Source organism: Populus trichocarpa, chromosome 4, assembly GCF_000002775.5.
Source record: "Populus trichocarpa isolate Nisqually-1 chromosome 4, P.trichocarpa_v4.1, whole genome shotgun sequence".
NCBI classification, from domain to species: Eukaryota; Viridiplantae; Streptophyta; class Magnoliopsida; order Malpighiales; family Salicaceae; genus Populus; species Populus trichocarpa.
This window is the reverse complement of record NC_037288.2, coordinates 13565620-13587961: the sequence shown is the minus strand read 5'-3', so window position 1 is coordinate 13587961 and position 22342 is coordinate 13565620. Positions and strand designations below refer to the sequence as shown.

The following is a 22342-nucleotide window of genomic DNA, read 5'->3' as shown; positions in this document are numbered from 1 at the left end:
TAACGAATTTCATGTTACTAGAGAGTTAGCATTCGCTGCCAAAATTGCGTTGTGTGTAGTGAATCACTATTCACTGCTGAAATTGTGTTGTTTGCTGCTGAACTTGTGTTGTTCGTAGCCAGTTAGCGTTTGCTGCTGAAATTTTGTGTTGTATGTAGTGAATGAGCGTTCGCTGCTGAAATTTTGTGTTGTCTGCAGCGAATCAGCGTTCGCTGCTGAAATTTTGTGTTGTCTGCAGCGAATCAGCGTTCGCTGTCGAATTGTAGTACCAGGGTGGAACAGTTTTCGTTGTCGAATTGTGGTGTCCTAGCGAATCATTTCACTAACAATTTTTTGTTTCAGTGAATCAGTTCGCTCACGAGTTTATGTTGCAACGAACCAGTTTGCTGACGAGTCTGTGCTTCAGCAAATCAGTTTGCTAACGAGTTAGTGGTGCAACGAACCAGTTTGTTAATGAGTCTGTGCTTCAGCAAATCAGTTTGTTGACGAGTTTGTGGTGCAGCAAACCAGTTTGCTAATGAATTTATGTTTCGGCAAATCAATTTCGCTGACGACTCCGTGTCATCAGTTTTGCTAACGGATCTCTGATCCAGCGAATTAGTTCGCTGATGAGTTTGCATTGCAGCGAATCAGTTCGCTGACAAGTCTGTGTGTCAGCAAATCAATTTTGCTGACGAGTCCATGTCACCAATTTTTGCTGACAAATTATATGTCACCGGCGAGTTAGTTTTGCTAATGAATTGCATGTCATCAACGAATTAGTTTCGTTGCCGAATTCTACGTCGCCAGCGAAGCAGTTTCGCTACTGATTTTCTACGGCAAACTCCTATGTCAGAAATGATGTAAATGGTTATAACGATCTCAATATATGATTATGTAATATGTGGAACACTTGAATGTGAACATGTGTATTTTTGGAAAATGTATGGTGACGAGTTATGTGATTATCAAATACAAATGTGCTAATTGTGATCATTAATGTGTTAGGTGGTGCGACTGGGATCGGACCTTCGACTGGGCAAGGACACCCCACTAGAGGAATAGGTAGTTGATTTCCACCTCCCTTCTAGCGTAACGTTAGTTTCTGAAGTGAATTTATAATGAAGGATCTATTGTTGTGCTATATGGAATGCTAAACTGTTACGAATGGTTGTATGAGTATTACAAAGGATCTATCGTTGTATTATACTGAATGTTAATTGTCATAAATGGTTGCATGAGTATTACAAAGGATCTACCATTGTATTATACTGGATGTTAATTGTCACAAATGGTTGTATGAGTATTATGAAGGATCTACCGTTGTATTTTACTGACTATTAATTATCACGAGTGGTTGTATGAGTATTACGAAGAATCTACTGTTGCATTATACTGAATGTTAATTGTTATGAATTTTTATATGAGTATTACCAGGGATCTATTGTTGCATTGTATTAAACATTAATTGTCATGAATGGTTGAATGAGTAATACGAAGGGTCTACTGTTGTGTTATACTGAATGCTAAACTATTATAAAATGTTTGTCTGTGTATTACAAAGAATTTATTATCGTGTTTACTGATTGTTAAACTATTATGGAACATCTGTACGAGTATTACGAAGGGTAGAACTATTATGTTATAGTGAATGTCAAATTGTTATGAATCGTTTGAATAAGCATTTCAAAGGATATACTATCATGTTATAGTGATTTCATAAACCGTCTCTGGAACGTTTGATTGGTTAATGATTAGCTTTGGTTAATGGCATCCTAGAAGGATGATCAAGTTGCGTTTTATGATTAGCTACGACTAATGGCATCCGATATGGATGACCGGGTTGTGATAAATGATTAGCTTCGGCTAATGGCCTCCTAAGTGGATGACCGGGATGAACAGGTGATTAGCTTCGGCTAATGGTATCCTAAGTGGATGACCGGGATGATTAAATGATTGGCTTTAGCTAATGACATCCTAAGAGGATATTCAGATTTGGGAATTATGAGTTAGTTTCAAGAATTGATGCGTTCATGTGTACTATGTTTTGTATATACTAAGTATATGAAAGAACTACAATTGTTATGCTTTAAATAAAGAATAACGTTAGTTTGGTTAATGGTCTTCGAGATGGATGACCGGGTTTGAGTATTGTAATTAGCCTCGCTAATTGACGAATTATTAATGGTGGAATTTATATAAGTAAGGAGAAATGGAAGAATTTATGCTCTTTTGGTCCATGAATGAAATGTAACTTTAATATTGCTTTATTATGTGTTTTTTAAATTGCCTATAATGCTTGAAATTACCTTGTGCTGTAACAGGGACATCATACCAACATGGTGCATAAGGAAATTAGTTTTGCAGCTCGCACATTTTGAAAAGAACTATATATTCGCATGTTATGGATGATATGAGTTCTGTATGAACTAACGTGTTAATCGCTCAATTAGTCGTCCAACCCCTTTTGTAAAGACTTGTAACGAAAAATTAAAATGGAACACGGATGTGTATGTGTGAACATGTAGATATAATGTGTTGTAAACGTATGTGGTATTCTTCTTATGAAGATGTTATATTGTGAAATTACATGAGGTCAGGATAACGAAAGTAGTTGTGTAAGCCGTTCGGCACTTTTATATGAACTCGTGATGATAACGAGACTAGAACATGAATGTGGATTTATGAGTATGTCAATATGATGTAATGTAAACTTATGAGTATGAAAATATAATATTATGGGCACGTGTATTGAGAATCCGTTTTATGGGAATGTTGATTTATGTTATTCTACGTGGATTGTGTCTTGTTAATGAATGGAATGTAATTATAAATCTGCAGAATGATATGGTGAAAAACATCCAGAACCTGACGATTTATTAACAAAATTTCCATTAATTTTGGCCTTGAAAAAGTTGGGTCGTTACATAATCCATGCCCGTAATCAAGTCAAAATCATTTAACTCTAACAGCATAAGATCTACCCTCAATTCTAACCCTCCAATATATAGTTTCAATCCTTTATAAATATCATCAATATCTATATTCTCTCCTAAAGGTGTATTAACCGTCACTCCTACACCCAACTTACTAAGTAACACATGCAAGTTATTCACAATTCTACATGCTACAAAGGAATGACTAGCTTCATGATCAATTAAAGCATAAACTTGCATTGTATTTAACTACAAAGTATCTGCCATAACTTCAAGAACAGCTCTCACATCCTCTTGGTTCATGTGATATACCCAACCATGAGTCCTCCCCTCCTGAAATCTGGGCCTCCCCCGGGTAGCACTCATCTCTAACTGGGTAGGTCTAGCAGGACGATCGACTGTAATTGATTGCTGCTGGCTCTGAACATCAGTTCTCTAGCCCTAGGCTCCCTCAGTAGCCCTACGAGGATAACCCTTCCTCCTATGACTCATGTCCCTGTAATGATAACAACATTTGCGCACATGCGAGCACTCTCTCCATCAATGCCCTTCTCCTCTACAAATATAACATCTCTCAGGCATCGCGGAGCAATCTCCAGGGTGTCTCTGCTCACACCACTGACAAAATGGATACACGAGTCCCCTCTGCTCTGTAGACCCTCCAGCAGTTGTGGCTCCCTATCTAGCTTGTCCTTCATAGGATCCTCCTCTACTAACCTGTCTAGATCCTCCAAGCTACCCCTTGGGGTGTACCTCCCACCTCTCCTTTGGAACTGTCCCAATGACTGTCTACTCTTCCCTTTCTTTGGGAGAGGAGGTCTCCCAGTCGATAATCCAAAATCTCTCCTCTTAGCTCCAGTCGCCTGACTTTGCTGAACCACTGGCTTTGGGCATCCCTCATCACCCTCTCCATACCCTGAGCAGCCCGTACCAAATCTTGAACGGACTGGAACTGTATGGCTATCAATATCATGCTCAGCTCTTGTCTCAGTTCATCACGAAACCTTTCCACCCTGTGGTGCTCCATAGGAAGATAAATGGAGGCAAAAGCTGCTAAGTCCTGAAATCTCCCCTCATACTCAAGAACTGTCAAATCTCTCTGCCTCAAATCCAAAAAATCTTGTTCCTTCTCCCTTCTATGCTCCTAAGAATTGTACCTCTCCTCAAACTCCTCATGAAAATCCCTCCATCTCAATACCTCTCCCGATCTCTTCTCTCTGATGGTCTCCCACCAAGAGTGGGCACTCTCAGTCAATAGCTGAGTCACACAATCCACCCTAACTCATATGGCATCTATATCTGATCTATAACTCTCTCCACCTTCCATAACCAGTGCCCATCAACCTCTGTATCCTCCTCCGCACAATAAGTCACACAACTCATCTCTTACATACCCTTCACCCACTATACTATGGCGACTACTCCCCATAGTCTAGAAGCTGTACTGGAGGCTCCCGCTGCCATCCATGCTGCTACAGCTCTCACTATATGATCCATAAAAGCAGGATCTGAAAATGGGTTTGACGCAACGATCGGCGCCACTGGTGGGGGTACATTATCTCCCCCCTGTCTATCTGATGCCTCGAGCAATGATACTTCTGCCTGACGAGACTCTATATCATCTCGAAGTCCTACTGACCTGCCCCTCTCGGAGTGCACTGATGTTGCAGGTATATCAGAGGAAGTGTCTGCTAAGGGATCCCAATCTAGATCACTCTCATAATGAGAACTCTAATCTCTTCCCCGAATTGGGGATGGATCAGTCTCGGCTCTTTGTCTTGTTCTACATCCTGAAAGACATTTCAAAACCATATCATTATTTTAGTCCCCGAAATAGTAACCCGAGCTCTGATAACAAAATGTAACAGTCCCAATCATTTCAGAACAAATCACCTCCAATCACATAAGCAAACCAGACAATTTGTTTTTATACACATGGTATTCATATAAAAGTCCACTAAAATTGAACTATTATTGTCTAACTGTTACTGTTTAAATCTTGAATTGTTACTGTTTTAACCTTGAACTATTACTATCTAATTGTTACTGTTTAAATCTTGAATTGTTATTATCTTATGGTTACTGTCTAAACCTTGAACTATTACTGTCTAACTATGACTGTTTAAATCTTGAACTTATATAAGATATTCATATGAAAATCTACCGAAATTTTGACATAGTCTCCCTTATATCGGGAGTTCCCAGGTTATCGACATATAACCTATTTGCACTTCTAATATCCCGCATCTCATAACTCAATCATGACCTAATCATCCTGGGTCTCAATCCCACAAAAATCATCAACATCTCAACCACAATATTTATAACATACATTGAACAACAAATATCATTATAGAGGGATAAATGACATAAACACGCATACATGGAACATGGTTATATGAATTATAGAGTTTAGTTTATCTATTCAAGTTTAAACATTAATTATACAAATTAAGTTATACAAATGTTACAACGTTTACAAAATACAAGGTAAACCTCCCTAGTCTACATAACAAAAGTGAACAAAAGTTAAAATTTACTCTTGTCGTGCATGCGATGGTCCTGAAAACAAAATACATATTATTGAAACATGAATACCGCAATAAACATAGTAACACAATTATCCAATAATTTAAAAAGGTAGGCATGTATTCTTAGTCTATTTACTTCTTTCTTTTTGTTTCCATTGGAACTCTTCCCCATTTAATTACTAAACTGTTTCATCTTCCATTTCCCACTTCCATTCAAGATTCCATAAAATCAATAATTTATATTTCCACCTATCACATTATCGATACCAATTTCATTGGTATCATCATCACCCCATTGGTGTCTATGCATAACAATCCCCTTAATCGGGACCTTAACATACACTACATGTATGCTAGTCGATGCATGGTAATCCCCTTACTCGAAATCCTAACATACACTAAATGTATGCTAGTCGATGCATGGTGATCCCCTTACTCGGGATCCTAACATACACTAAATGTATGCTAGTCCATGCCATATAGGCATCGATGCATGGTGATCCCCTTACCCGGGATCCTAACATACACTAAATGTATGCTAGCCAATGCCCTATAGGCATCGATGCATGGTGATCCCCTTACCCGGGATCCTAACATACACTAAATGTATGCTAGTCCATGCCAATTTCACCCATTAATATTGTCATTCTTTGTCCGACCATAGTTATCATTATAAATTTCCATTTCGAACATAACTCATTTCTTTTGGAAGCTAAGATATAATATCACATGTTCCCTGAAGGGAAATGACCCAAATTTTCACCTTTTAACGCGTCTAAATAGTCACTTTAGGGACTTTCTGAATCTGCCGGCAGGGGTTGTATTCCGACCTCTCCTCATTAATTTCACCATTTTTCTTGATTTAGGTTTCTTTAATTTAATTTAACCCATTTTACTATCGGTTAAATTTCTCATATTTTAATAACCTAGAAAAATTATAACTGGGGGTTTACATATCCTGTAGGACAACAAGTCTAGTTTGTTTATGAGTAATTTTAAGTGTCTTAGGGACAGAACTGGGTTCTCCTTTCTTCAGAGGACTTGTAGCTTTGTGTCTTAGCTTACCAACGAGATAAAGCTGGTTTGAAATGACCCCTACCGGCAGATTCGAAAGTCCCTAAAACAACTATTTAGACGTGTTAAAAGGTGAAAATTTGGGTCCTTTCCCTTCGGGGAACATGTGATATTATATCTTAGCTTCTAAAAGAAATGAGTCATGTTCGAAATGGAAATTTATAATGATAACTATGGTCGGACAAAGAATGACAATATTAATGGGTGAAATTGGCATGGACTAGCATACATTTAGTGTATGTTAGGATCCTGGGTAAGGGGATCACCATGCATCGATGCCTATGGGGCATCGGCTAGCATACATTTAGTGTATGTTAGGATCCCAGGTAAAGGGATCACCATGCATCGACTAGCATACATTTAGTGTATGTTAGGGTCCCGGGTAAGGGGATCACCATGCATTGACGCCTACGAGGTGATGATGATACTGGTGAAATTAGTATTGGCAATGAGTTAGGCAGAAATAATTGTGGCTAATCTTATGGAATCTTGAATGGAAGTTGTAAATGAAAGATGAAATGGTTTTAGTAGTTGAATGAGAAAGAGTTCCAATGGAAACAAATATAGAGAAGTGAATAGAATATGAATACATGTTTGCCTTTTTAAATTGTTGGATATTTGTGTTACTATATTTATTGTGATATTCATGTTTCAATAAAATGTATATTATTTCAAGACCATCGCATGCACGATAGAAGTAGATCCTAGCTTTTGTTCACTTTTTGTTATCTAGTTCTAGGGAGTATATCCTTGTGTTTTGAAATATTAAAACATTTATATAACTTAATTTGTATAATTGATGTTTAAACTTGAATAGATGAACTTAACTCTGAAATTCATATAATCATGTTCCATGCATTAGTGTTTATCTCATTTATTCCTCTCTAACGATATTTGTTGTTCAATGTATGTTATGATTGTAATGATGATGATGTTTAGGGGTTTGAGACCTAGGACGATTGAGTCATGATTGAGTTAGATGTGAGATATTAGAAGTGTAAACAGGGTATATGTCGATAACTTGGGACCTCCCGGTATAAGGAAGACTCTACCGAAATTTTGGTGGGCTTTTATATGAGAATTGTATAAAAAAAATTACCCATATTTTTACATACCAAATCGTAGGAAAATAACTATCAATGCATATAAAAGTATGCGGCATTACAGGGTGTGTCATAACCCGATCTCGGTTGGTGACCCATAACTAGAATTCTATAGCTCCAAATCGAGCAATATCAATTTTCTTAGTTAGTCAACATCCAAAACTACAATTTCTATGAGGAACTAGATCCTAATTCCCTCATCCTTCTACTCGAATTCTCTCTAAGTGTTAGGAGATGAATCTGTACCGTTTCCATTTACACTCCACATCTACATAAAAAAAACAACTTATTATCATAAATCTAATAAGAACCACAATTTCCCCCCTTTTCCCTCTTTGCTCTTTATATGGTCGATGATTAGTACTTAAAAGTGCATTTTTATCAAGGTTCTATATCATCATTTTGCACTTGAAGTATCAATAACTCCTTAACTAAAGCATGTTTTATACTATACCTTTAATTTATGGTAAATGTTCATCTTAAATGCAGGCCTATCACATAAATGAAAGAATTGATTGATGAGTTGAAGTACTGAAATTGAAAGGACAGAAAGATGGCCAAACTTAGAAAAGAGATGTTGGTGCAGTCCAAACTGGAACACTGTTTGGTAATCGGGTCATATCTGGAGTTGTAGATCTCGGATTTAGGTCTGCCTTATATGGATGGAAAGCTAAGACATAGGCCTACAACTTTCATGCGGAGTCCAAGATTTAACAAGGCCTTTTTCAAGTCCAAATTATAGCAATAATGAAGAAGTCCGAATCTGTCCTGCATCCCAGACACTGTTCAGTGTTCAGCCCATATCTCGAGTTCTAGAAGTCCAAATGATCTCAAAGTTTTACCCTGGAAAGATGAGACAATTCCCTAGAACTTTCATGATTGAAGTCTGTTCAAATTATGACGTTATCAATGACGGTTTTGGCAGACACGAAGATAAGAATTGTCACCAAGTCAAGATGTGGCCACCCATTCATCAATTAGTCAACAAATCAATAGTTCCGAATTTTGGCCTATAAAAGGAGGCATTTGCCATGTATTTAGGCATCTTGGTGTTCAGATCAAGATCATGCTCTTGCTCTCTCTTTATATTTTGCAATGCTTAAGTTTTGCTTATATTAATTTCTTACTTATGCTTTTCATTTCCTTTCCTTGTTTATTTATGTTTCTTTCTTTCATTATGTGTTGCTAAGTTAATTATGTCAAGGTGAAAAGGGTACACTAATGGTGTAAGAATAAGTATAATATAAACTTAACATGGACCTTAATGTTGGATACTAACATGCTTTATATTTGTTATCTTGTTCACTTTTAATACTTTTCTTGTTAAATGGTTAATCTAGATTTATGTTGTATAACACTTGGTACAACAAATACTTGGCACTTTCATAGCCCATACTGTATGGTATAACCGACACCTGAGCTATGAAAGGAACTTGATTTGTTGTTAACATAAGTTATAATCATGAATGTCTGACAACATTTACAAGTATTAGCATTATTCGAATAAGATAACTAATGTAATCATGTTAACAATTTATAATCCGATTGGAACCTCCTTTGTGTGTGGTTTCCAGTTGAGTAATAAAAAGAGTTTATACTATACTTGTTTGAAATACCATTAGTGGATCCTCTAACCTTGACATATGTCTTTATCATTGTTTAATTCTCATATTGATCTTCCATCTCAAAGCTCTCTTTATTATTACTATTGTTGTTGTTGTTGTTATTGTTATTTATAATTTATACAATTAACCTCCCTGTGGTTCGACCCCGGTCTTGCCGGGTTATTTATTACTTCGACACTCCTGCACTTGGGAGAAGACGTCAATCTTTTGGTCGTGTCAGTCGACTACCCTGTACTTAGTTACCAATACATTTTCTTTGATAAATCCTCATGATTTCATGCCCCCAATCACATATAACACATGAATTAACTCAATTCTAACAATTGATACATTTCCCCCAATTCAAGTTTAATAACCCTAATCCAGAATTCAACATTAAAGCATCAATTCGTAATCAAATTTGAAACGACTTATAGGACTATGTTTAGAACTCTTTACCTGGTGAGAATCAAGGCTTCGATCTTCAACTAGTCAAAAAAATTTTATTCCCTCTTTTCTAATGACAGTCGGCCCTCCCTCTTCTCCCCTTGTTCAAATTTTCTTGTTAATCATTTGCCCATAAGTGTTTATTCTACTAATAAACCCTTAATCTTGGATGAGCTCTTGAAATTTTGGTGTTTCTCTCTTGATTTGGCAAGAACAAATTCAAAAACTCCCTCCCTTTTCCTTATGGTTGATGTAGATTTTTTGTGAGGAGAGGAGTATTTATACTCCATAATTTCTCTCATTTGCACTTAGGCCCCATTTCCTTTAAGTGTATTATTTTTGCCCCTACATCTTTTTCTTCTTATAAATAAGTTATACATCTTTTCATTTCTTATAATCTCAGCCCTCAACTTTTCACTTCCTCCTACAAAGGCTTTAAATACTATGCCATCTTTATTGTCCATTACACACGCTATTGTTGGCTTTTTCCCATGACTCTCAAATCCGATATTACCATAATCTTTCCACGGCTGTATGTTTTACTTGAAAAGAAATTGAAGTTTAAAATCACACACCTTTAATCAAACAATGGTGGTGAATACATAATCTTAAAACCTCACCTAAATAAACATGGCATCAACCATCTCACTACTCCCTCACACACTCCTCAACACAATGGTATTTCTGAACATTGACATCATCAAATTGTTGAAACATGAATGACACTACTTACCCAAGCAAATCTACCCCAAAAATTCTAGTCTTTCCTTTCAAATAGTAGTTTACCTTATCAACAGACTTCCTACACCCATCCTCTAGAACAAATCCCCCTTTGAATGCTTATTTAACAAATCACCAAATTATAATAAGGATCTTCGGTTGTCTATGCTACCCATGGCTAAAACCATTTAATTCTCACAAAGCATAACCATAATCAAAACCATGTATCTTTATGGGATGTTATACCTCTCAAAGTGCATATCTGTGCTTAGATCCTCAAACATATCGCACCTATATATCTTGACATGTCTCCTTCAATGAAACATAATTTCCATCCACATCTCCCTTACCAAAGCCTCAATCAGACAACACAATTAACCATTACAATACTTTCAGCCCTAGCCCCCTCACTCTGCCATTACACACCACCATTAATCCCAATGTTATCACTACTACTTCCAATGCCACTCCTACTCTATAAACTTCATCTCCAGATATCTCCTTTCCATCCGTGGATACAACTGCTCCAACAACATCCTTGTCCATTACAGCCCCCCAACCGAGTTCCTCCTTGGATCAACACACTCATTCCATAATCACTAGAGGTATGAATCACATTCACAAATCAAAAAAGCTTTATATTGCTACTAAACATCCTTTACCAGACTCCCTTACTCCGACTAATATGCGTGAAGCACTAAAGAGTCATCACTAGAGGCATGCCATGAGTGAAGAATTCAATGCCTTAGTGAAACATGGTATTTGGGAACTGATTCCACCCTCTCCTCACATTCATCTTATTGGCTGCAAGTGGGTTTTCAAAATTAAGAGGCATCCAAATGGTTCAATAGCCACGTACAAAGTCAGGTTAGTGGGCAAAGGATTCCATCAAACAATATGGGATTAATTATCATGAAACCGTCTCTCTTGTCATCAAACCTACCACCATCAGAACCATCTTATCACTAGACACATCCCGCACTGGCCACTTCAACAACTTGATATAAACAATGCTTTTCTTCATGGCACCCTAGATGATGATGTTTATATGCAACAACCACAAGGCTTCATTGATGCTGACAAACCTCATTACATCTGCAAACTTCACCAATCTTTATATGGCCTAAAACAGGCACCGCTTGGTATCAAACTCTCAGCAGAGGACTTCACTCTCTTGGCTTCACACAATCTAAGGCAAATCCATCACTCATTATATATCATCGTGAATGCAGTATTGCTTATTGTTTGGTTTATGTTGATGGTCTTATAATCACAGGAAACAACTCCACTAAACTAGATACTATCATTCAATCCCTAGGGCATCAATTCAATCTCAAAGATCTCGGCAACTTGCATTATTTCCTTGGTGTTGAGGTGATCCCTACCAACACAAGCTTATTTTTAAGTTAACACAGCTACATCTATGATCTACTATCTCGTTACCAACTTAATGGAGCTAAACCAACCCACACACCTCTTTTCACATCAGAAACTTTGCAACTTCATGATGGGTTTGTTGCCACTAATTCCACCATTTTCAAGAGTGTCATTGATGCCCTTCAATACCTCTCTCTTACACGACCTGATATATCTTTACCTATTAATCACCTAGCACAATTTATGCATAAACTAACCCACTCTCACTGGTCTGTTGTTGATGTAATCATATTATTCGATAGTTTCACCCACATCTACCTAATGTTTTGTCCATGTTTTATATATAAAATATCTTGATATTCTTTGTTTTATGTTTTGAAGGTACTTTTGGATGAAAGATGCAAAAAGGAGTAAATTGGAGGTAATTGGCAGATTTGACGTTCAGTCGATGTTTTGTGCAGAGCGTGAGTTGTAGAGATCGAAATGAAGTGATTCCAGTGGCACTAAAAATATAACACCCATACCTTTCTAGAAATGTAATGCAAGAAAAATAAAAAGAGAAAGATCATGGAAATCACATCCTACAAAGTCAAATCTTGCATTTTGCCAGTGTTGACCTTTGGCCATTCAAAATTTAATATCTGGAGCTACAGAAGTCCTAATTCAAAGACCTATCCACGCTCCAAATTGCAGCCAAAAAAGATGTCATATGAGGGAGATATGATTTTCCAAAGATGACAACTGAATTCTGCCAGCGAACAGGTTTCGTGAAGAAACGAGTCCAAATTACATTCCGAAGCATCTTAACCGACATCCAAGTTTTTATATCAGCAATTTAGCTCCTCTAAGTCAGAGCTTGAAGATTTCATGCAAGGCTATTTCTTCTTTTTAGGGAAAATAGTTATTGAAGTACTTGAATGTAAACTGCCAACTTAAGGAAGGACTATTTTGTAAAATAGAGACTAGGGTTTCTTAGCATATAAAAAGAAAGAGAGAAGAGGTAGCAGCCAGCAGAAAAGAGGGAGAGCAGAAGGAGGCAGCAGCCAGCAGAGAATAAACACAAATTCTCTCCTCTACAAACCCAATAAATCATGCTCTTTTCATTCTTTAGAAGTAGTTGTTCAATAGTTATGCAAGGCTAAGCTCTTTTCTTGGTTGCAAGGATACAACAAACCTTTGGATTTCAAGAACCGTGAGATTTATTCTTCCTTTTATTTTCAGTTTATGTTATGAATGAGTACAATTGTTTTCCTATGCATATTTCCTATTATTGTTGTTGATGATTGCTAGAGCGGACTCTAAGTTATTGTTGTGAACAATCTATTGCTAAGTTTAATATCAAAACCGGAGTTGTGATATATGAACTTGTGAAGCAACTAAGCTTGATAATTATGGCGGAACTACGTTATTGAACTTAGGGAGAACATTTGAACAAAGTGACACAAGCTGCGGACAGCTTGTATGTTAATCTTGATGAAATTATCTAGTTCTTAAAGCTACCATTAAACTTAGCAATAGATTGTCTACAATAATAACTTAGAGTCCGCTTTAGCAATTAAAATAAACAATCATAGGAAAAATAAGCATATCATCATATAAACTGAAAAGAAAAGGTAAAATAAATCTCACAGTTCTTGAAATCCGAAGGTTTTCGTGTCCTTGCAACCAAGAAAAAGTGTTTAGCCTTGCATGTTTGTTGAACAACTAATCAAAAAGAAGGAAGAAAGCATAATTTCAAGTTTCTTAGAATAGGGGGGTGTTTTTCTCTTCTTGGCTAGCTGCCCCTCTTCTCTTCTCGCATTCTTTTTATATCCTAGGAAACCCTAGTCTCTATTTTACAAAATAGGCATCCCTTAAGTAGACAGTTTACAATTAAGTACTTCAATAACTATTTTCCTAAAAAAGAAGAAATAGCCTTGCATGAAATCTTCAAGCTTTGACTTAGAGGAGCTAAATTGCTGAAATAAAAACTTGGATATCTGTTTAGATGCTTCGAAATGTAATTTGGACTCGTTTCTTCACGAAACTTGTTTGTTGGCAGAATTTCGTTGTCATCTTTGAAAACTCATATCTCCCTCATATGACTTCGTGTTTGGCTGAAATTTGGAGCGTTGATAGCCCTTTGAGTCAGGAATCAAAAACAATTGAGTGTGCATTAATTGGACTTCTGTAGCTCTAGATATTCAAGTTGGAATGGACAAAGGTCAACACTAGTAGATTGCGAGATTTGCTTTGAAGGCTGTGATTTCCATGCTCTTCCTTAGTTTATTTTATTTCCTTAGATGTAAAGAAAGGTATGGATGTTATCTTTTTAATGCCACTAGAATCACTTCATTTCGACCTCTAGAGCTCACTCTCTGCACAAAACATCGACTGGAGGTCAAATCTGTCAATTACCTCCAATTTACTCCTTTTTGCATCTTTCATCCAAAAGTGCCTTCAAAACATAAAACAAAGAATATCAAGGTATTTTATCTATAAAACATAGGCAAAACACTAGTTAAATATGGATGAAACTATCGAATAGTATGGTTGCATCAAATACCCCCACATTTAGCTCTTGCTCGTCCTCGAGAAAGGATAGGTAAAATCAAATTGAACTTAAATTAAATCAAATCACTATGACTAATCTCCTAATCTCCCATCAATATCCAAGAATATATGCATTATAAACAAGAATACAATCAAGAAGGATACAGAGTATAAATTTTCTTGAATTCATTTACATGCAAACTTCAAAGCTCAATTAATTGTCAGGATTTAAATGAAATCTATGCCATGCCAAAGTGATAGGTCCTCTCATTGATATACACTCCAACACTCACGTGTTTAGGGCTTATGTGTTTAAATCTCTCAAATTCAATCAATGAATATGTTCTACCATAAGCTTGCTCTTCAATCTCATCTCCATTACTAACATATTACAAGCAATGCATGAATCAAAAGGTCTTATTTTCCGATTATAATGGGGCTAAGGTTAAGGTGAGGTAAAAGAGAGTAAAAGAAAAGGTTCAAACCAAAGAAAGTAGAGCATTCTGAAAAATGACATTTCAAACAAGATATTCCATCAAAGCACATAAATTTTCCATCTTTAATCACCAATGCTTAACTTCTTTTGATTTCAAGCTCTCTCAGTATCAAATCTTAAGAACATAAAGGAACACTTTTTTCTTTTTTCCTTTTTTTTCCTTTTTCTTTTTTTTTCTTTTTTACCTTTTGTAACTTTGTTCATGTTTTCATCAAGCATCACTTCTTCTTTCTTTTCACATAATTTCCAACCATAATTCCATGAGATATCACAAGTATATGCTCTACTAATCCTTGGCCAGGGGAAAAGGAAAACATATATAAAGTTAAGGCTTATACATGGATAAAGCAAAGGAAAGATAAACAAGCTCAAAAGGGGCTCACTAAGGATAATATGCTTTAGGTTGGCTTTTTGGCTCAAATGGTTAAAATTTCTAATGACTTTATCATCTTCATGTATATATGTAATGTGAATGTAATCTCAACAGGATATGAAGCAAGTTCTAGAGATACATATCATTGAAAGAATGCACAATCAAAGAATATAATGTTGAAGGTTCAAAAGCTTGCATTGGTATAACACTATAAAGTAAACATGGCATATTCTTAAAGTCAATCCCTAAACCAATTAAACCTTAAAACTTGTATGCACACTCCTTCATTCGATTTATATCTTCATCCATCTCAATTAATTCTCATATGTAATACTCACATTCTCATAAACCAATAGGAGTTCAAAAGATCAAACATAGAAATTTGTTTTTTTTTAACAACAAAGAAAATCAAAATAAAAAACCAATATTCTCCCAATACCCCCACTTAAAACACAACATTGTCCTCAATGTTGAAATAAAAGAAAAGGAATATAGGAGAATGACAAAAATAAAGTAAAATGCAAAAAATAAAAGATAAGGGAAAAAGAAAGCAAATCTATTTTTTTTTGTGCTGGTTTGCCTCCCAGTAAGCGCTTTTGTTGGCTCGACATGTTGCATGCTCATTCTTCATAGATTGGTTCAGCTAACTCTGTAGAAGCGGTGAGTTCTGTCGTCCAACCTTCATAGAAAGGTTTCAAGCGATGCCCATTGACATTTAGTACTTTGTTGGTTTCTAAACTTGTAATTTCAACTGCACCATAAGGAAAAACATTAGAAACAACAAAGGGTCCAATCCAACGAGAGCACAACTTTCCAAGAAAAAGTTTCAAACGCGAATGATAAAGGACTTTGTCTCCAACATTAAACTCTTTTCTTGTAATCATTCGGTCATGAAGACTTTTGATCTTTTCTTTGTAAATCCTTGCATTCTTATAAGCATCATTTTGTATTTCTTTCAACATAATTCCAATCTTTTTGGGCACCAAAAGGATAGGCGCCACCCATTCACTGTCCATGATAGGGTGAATGACTCTTGCATCATGGAGAACAGTTTGCAAAGCTTGCAAAGCCAATGCTGATTCATGCATGTTTTAGGGAACACATATATGCCTCTCCATCTCTTCTATCTTGGTAATATCATAGCCATAGCTCAAAGCTATGCTTAATCCATCCTCACTATCAAAATCACAAACTTGCGGCACACACTTATCAATTTGGTCATAACATGTGATAGAATAAACATTGTTATAAGGATATGTCATTGCATCATGAAAATTAAATTCAATTTTTTCATCTCCTACCTCCATAGACAAAGTATCCTTACCACAATCAATTTTTGTATTGGCAGTTTTCAAGAATGGTCTCCCAAACAATATAGGAGTGCTGTTTGATGAATCACAAGAATCATGTTCCATATCAAGAATATAAAAGTCGCATGGAATGACCAAACTATCAATCTTAACTAGGACATCTTCTATCACACCAAGTGGGTAAACAAAACTACGATCCGCAAGTTGTATTACAATGCTAGTTTTATTCAAAGGCTCAAGATTAAGAGAATCATAAATCTGTTTGGGCATAACACAAATGGATGCACCTAAATCGCACAAGGCCCTTTTGAAACTAGCATTACCAATAACACATGGGATAGTAAACGCACCTGGGTCCTTTTGCTTCAAAGGCATATTCTTTTGAACAAAAATAGATACAACTTCACCCATACTTGCCATTTCATGACCTTTTCAATTTGAAAGCTCTCTTGGTAGTACACAACTCCTTCAAGAATTTGGCATACTTGGGAATTTTCTTGATAGCATCAAGCAAAGGAATGTTGAGTTCTACTTTCTTGAAAACCTCTAAAATCTCTTTTTCTTTGTCCTCTTTCTTTGACCTAGAAGAACTCGCAAGAAAGGGTCGAATTGTTTTAAAACTGGAATTCATTGAGTGAGGAGTTACCTTTGGAGTGTTGGTCGATGTTTCAGTTTGTGGAGGAGGAGGATTGTGAAGCCCGAGAATAAAGTATACAAAGAGGGGGGGTTTATAATAATTCAAAATGTTGTTATAATATAAAATAAAAAAAAAAGGGTGAAAGATGGGGCCAAAATGGAATTAACAAGAGATGGGACTATAAATACCCATCCATTCTCTCATCCATGGCCGGCTGATAATAAGAATAAGGAGGGGAGGAGAATTTTAGATTTTTCCTTCATCAAAACTAGGAGCAAACACTTAAAATTAGTAAACCCAAATAAGCCTTGGAATTATTAAGTGGAGGAACACAATCGGGTGGAAGAATTAACAAGAAGAAAAGTGAAGAGTTGGTGAAGAAAAGAGGGGGAAGAGTGGCTGACTACATACAAGGAGAAGAAGGCTAAGATTCTTCTAAAAATTTGTGAAGTAAAGTTTAGATTTCCATCCAAGTAAGGAGTTCTAATTCCAATTTCTATGAAATCAACTTCAATTTGATTAGAAGTTTATGCTTTTCTTGAATTGGGAATTAGGGTTCTTTAACATAAAATGTTGGGAAAAAGCAGAAATGAGTGAGGTTAAATGGATTAGAATAATCTAAGTACCTTAAAGAATAAGAAGAAGAAATGAGTGCATAAAAGAGAGGAAGGGAACTCTTGGTTCCCTTGGGCACGTTCTCTGCTGGTTCCTGCAGAGAGGGAATGAGAACTTATGATGTTCTTAATTAATTAATTTGGTACAAGTGACCTTAAGAGGACATAAAATGAGATGGGAATGCCATGAATAAAGGGAAGGCATGGCTGTGACTGATGAATTGGAGATACTTTCTCCATTAGCAAAACAGGGCAGGCTCGCTGCCCTGTTTCCTGGGGGGATTTTGGACTTGAAAACTACAGAATTCAGGGAGGGTCCCCCATAGAAGTTGTAGCCGGAAGTGTTAGCTTTCCAACGAATCTGACCCCGCCTAATTTGGAGTCCTAGAACTCCAGATACAAATAAAAAACTGAGGAGAGGTCAAGCTGCCACCCCTGTTGGCAGATTTGGCCAAGTTGATAAAACGGCGAAATTTAGCCATATTAAGGGTAGAATTTGTCTTCTTGCCCTTCATAAAGTGTGTCTTGATCTTCAAAAAGAATAAACTGTAATCAAAATTGAATTTATGATGTCCACTTGGACTACTAATGAGCTGAAAAGTTAAAGGATAATAATGAGGAATGTAAGTGAGAAAGAAAAGATTTGGTAAAAGAGAAATGAATGTTATTTACATTGTTGTTGTTGTGTGTGATATGTGGACTAATATGGAATAATGATGGGTGTTTGTGGTTTCAGGAGGAACCGCAGGAGGAGTACAGCAACCACAGGGGAACGCAAGTCGAGCGTCTACAGCAGGTAGGTACTTGGTACCTATATCTCCTCTAGCTAATAATTATTTTAACTAACTTTTGAACTATAAAAATTTGGTGCTTATTGATGAGGAAAAGAAAAGGGGGGGGGAAGGAAAGGTTAAATGACGGAAAAAAAAATGAAACGGAGGACTAGATTTAATTTATGGGTTCTTTTGGAGTAACAACGAATTTTGGTAATGACTGTTTCTCGAATTTGATTTGTTTGTCCCTGATATGGGAGGCTGATGATGTTAACCAAGTTGGATAACATCGGCATCACTGGTACGTGAAAGGAGAAATATAAACTTGATTAACTATTCGGTTTCAGAATAGTTAATGATATCGGCGGGTGACGTCGATATCGGCAAAATTTATAGACTCGATTAGCTTTCCGAGGTGAAAGCTAATGATGTCAAGAATTTTTGACATCGGCATACCTGAGAACCTCCCAAGGTAATATGGAACAATGATTAACTATTTTAATTTTAAAAATAGTTAATGACACAAACGGTTACGTTCGTGTCGGCATTTTCATGAAACTGATTAGTTGTTCCAGGACGGGCAACTAAAGACACTAATGGAGGTCAATGGTGTTGGCAATAGTCTTTCTGATGTGGAGGGGGGGGGGAGAAGTAGTCAACATAAACAAAAAGAAAAAAGAAAAAAGAGAATTCTTATATAACCATTAAAAGGGGTTTATGATTTAAGTAGATAGATATGCTGTTTAATTTTTCTTCTGTAAATTGCTTGTATTTTAATCATTTGTTTTTAATTATATGGAAAATTTATATTTTTGCAGGTCCCTCCCATTCACGTCAGGAATAGATTTTAAGTTTTTTTGATCCTTTTTTGTATAAGTTAAGAACTTAGGGATTTGTGGTGTAATTTTGTCATGCAGTAAACATGTAACTTGTATAGAATATTATATTCGTAATATTTTGTTTCTGAAATATTAAATGTATCAACCTATGCTTGGGATATTAGAATGTTCTAGACTATGTTAGAATATTAAACTATGTTGTGTTATATATATATATATATGCAATCTTCGTGCTCGAATTTGACTATTTTAATTATTAACTTATGCGTGTGATGTAAGATGGAGTTTGGGAATGAATATGGTCCTGAGCATAATCTGGAATGAATTATGCAGTTGATTGTACTAAACATGGATGTGATTGTGGATGAGATGTGATTCTAAATGTGTGCAGGGTACATTGTCGATAACTTGGGATCTCCTGGTATAGAGGAGACTCTGCCGAAATTTCGTTTGAAATTTCGGCGAGTAAAAAAGAAAAATTTGCTCCATCTACCCTTTATAGGGGGGAAGATTAATGGATAAACTAATAGAAAAATTGGGGTTGTTACAGTTGGTATCAAAGCATTTGGTTGCAGTTTCAAGGATTGAAATACTAATGTGATTTTGGAAAAAAAATGTTGCAGGATGGCTCGTACACGGCAAGCCGCAAGGGCTGTTCCGTCCCCTGTGCAAGGAAGAGAGTATGACTCACTTTCTGGGGATGAAACCGAAAGGGACCCATTAATGGGCACTGCCTCCCATCAATTTGTGGCATCGGCCCATTTAGAGAGGGGAGATTCAGGGAGATTCAAGAGAGTATGACAGAAGTGTCGCCGGCTGAAACACTGGGTGGCCAAGGATCAGAAGACAGGCCACCGCCAGTGACATCAACGGTCACCCTGAATCCCTATTCGGACCCCACATTTCTCGAGAAATTGGTCAAGGCAGTAGCAGTAGGGATGACTGCAGGTGCATCCAATTCTACTCCTCGGGCGAAAAGAGTAATCACCCTGGTTTAATGGGTGAAAGGCATGCGAGAAATGGGTTGCACGACCTATTCAGGGGAAGAAGACGCTGAAGTAGCAGGGCATTGGTTAAGAAAGGTAGAAAGGGTTATAGATCAGATGCAGGTGGCAGAGGAAACCCGAGTAGATTGTGTGACCCAGCTGTTAACGGAGAGTGCCCACTCCTGGTGGGAGACCATTAGAGAAAGAAGGGCAAGAGAAGATTTGAGGTGGAGAAACTTTCGAGAAGAATTCGAGGAACGGTATTACTCTTGGCAGCACCGAAAGGAATAAGAGCAGGAGTTCCTGGATCTGAAACAGGGGAATATGACTGTCTTGGAGTATGAAAGGAGGTTCTAGGATTTATCTATCTTTGCCACCACCCATCTTTCCATTGAGCATCATCGAGTGGAACGGTTTCGGGATGGACTCAGGTAGGAGCTGAAATTAATTTTGGTGGCTATGCAGTTTCAGTCGATTCGAGAGTTAGTGCGAGCTGCTCAGGGTATAGAAAAAGTAATGAATGACACACCAAGGCCAACAAGTGAACAAAGTCAGACCACGAGATTGAAAAGAAGGGATTTCACACTTCTTATAGGGAGGAATCCTCCTCCGAAGAAAGGAAAGAGTGGGTCATCATTCGGGCCATTACCGAAAAAAGGGGGGAGTTTTGTTCATGGTGGGAGTTCAGGAGGAGTTAGACGAGTTAATGTTGGGGGATCCGTGGGAGGTTAGACTTGCCAAGGGGCAAGTGTTATAGGGGGTTCCATGGAGCATAGAGGACCTATCTACCCGATATGCATGAGATGTAATCAGAAACACCCCGGGGATTGTTCAGCCACACCAGGAAGATGTTATATTTGTAGAGGGGAAGGGCATCGATGGAGGGACTGCCAGTATTTGGGAAGAGGTTGTTTCCATTGTGGGGAAACGGGTCATAGAAAGAAAGAATGTCCACATAGAGTCACTGAAGGAGTACAGGGACAGGGGATGGCTACCCAAAGCCAGCAACAGTAAGTGACAGTTGATCGGCCTGTACGACCTACTCAGTCAGGGACAAGTGCTAACAAAGGCTGACCTAGATTCCAGGAGGAAAGGACTCGGAGCAGGATATACCACATGAGCCAGGAAGATTTGGGGGCAATGCTAGATGTCATAGCAGGTACACTACAATTAAGTTTAATACAAGTTTATGCTTTAATTGATCCTGGGGCCAGTCATTCTTTTGTGTCCCACCGAATTACTAGAAATTTAAATGTGTTACCAAGTAGATTGAATGTGGGAATGGTAGTTAGTACACCTTTAGGGAAAAATATAAACATTGATGAGGTATACAAGGGAGTGATACTAAACATTGAGGGGGCAGAGCTAAGGGCAGATCTCATGCCTTTAGCATTAGATGATTTTGACTTGATACTGGGAATGGATTGGTTGAGTAGACATAGAGCACGAGTAGATTGTTTCACAAAGACTGTAAAACTCCAAGATGTGAGTGGAAAAAGGGTAGTATTCAGGGGAGAGAGGAGGGTAATTCCAAACTCCATAATCTCGGTCATGACGGCTGGAAAATTGATTAGAAAAGGATTCCCTGCCTGGTTGTCTCATGTGAGAGAATTAAAGAAGGGAAGCATAGAATTAACAAATATCCCTATTGTAAAATAATTTCCAGACGTGTTTCCAGAGGAATTACCAGGACTACCTCCAATCAGGGAAATTGAGGTTTCCACTTAGACTCTTCCAGGAGTCAACCCTATAGTACAGTCCCCTTATAGAATGGCCCCTATAGAACTAGCTGAATTGAAGATCCAGCTTCAGGAGTTGTTGGACAAAGGATTCATACGGCTGAGCAATTCACCTTGGGGAGCCCCGGTGTTATTTCACTACAAGATTTCACAGTTTTACTAACGGAAAAATTCCGTCGGTGTGTGATTAGAAGTTCGTCGGTGATTTTTTTACCGACGGATTACGTCCGTCGGCTTTCCTTTCATCGGTGATTCCCCATTCCGTCGCTATA

The 22342-nt window shown here is 37.3% G+C and overlaps 1 long non-coding RNA gene across 1 annotated transcript; it reads left to right on the top strand.

The window, feature by feature from the left end:
* The first annotated feature begins 17401 nt into the window (after positions 1-17401).
* Positions 17402-19364, top strand: LOC112325442 (uncharacterized). The gene is made up of 3 exons (XR_002979475.2): positions 17402-17592; positions 18470-18529; positions 19325-19364. It is a non-coding gene; the product is annotated as an uncharacterized LOC112325442 (long non-coding RNA).
* Positions 19365-22342: the final 2978 nt, after the last annotated feature.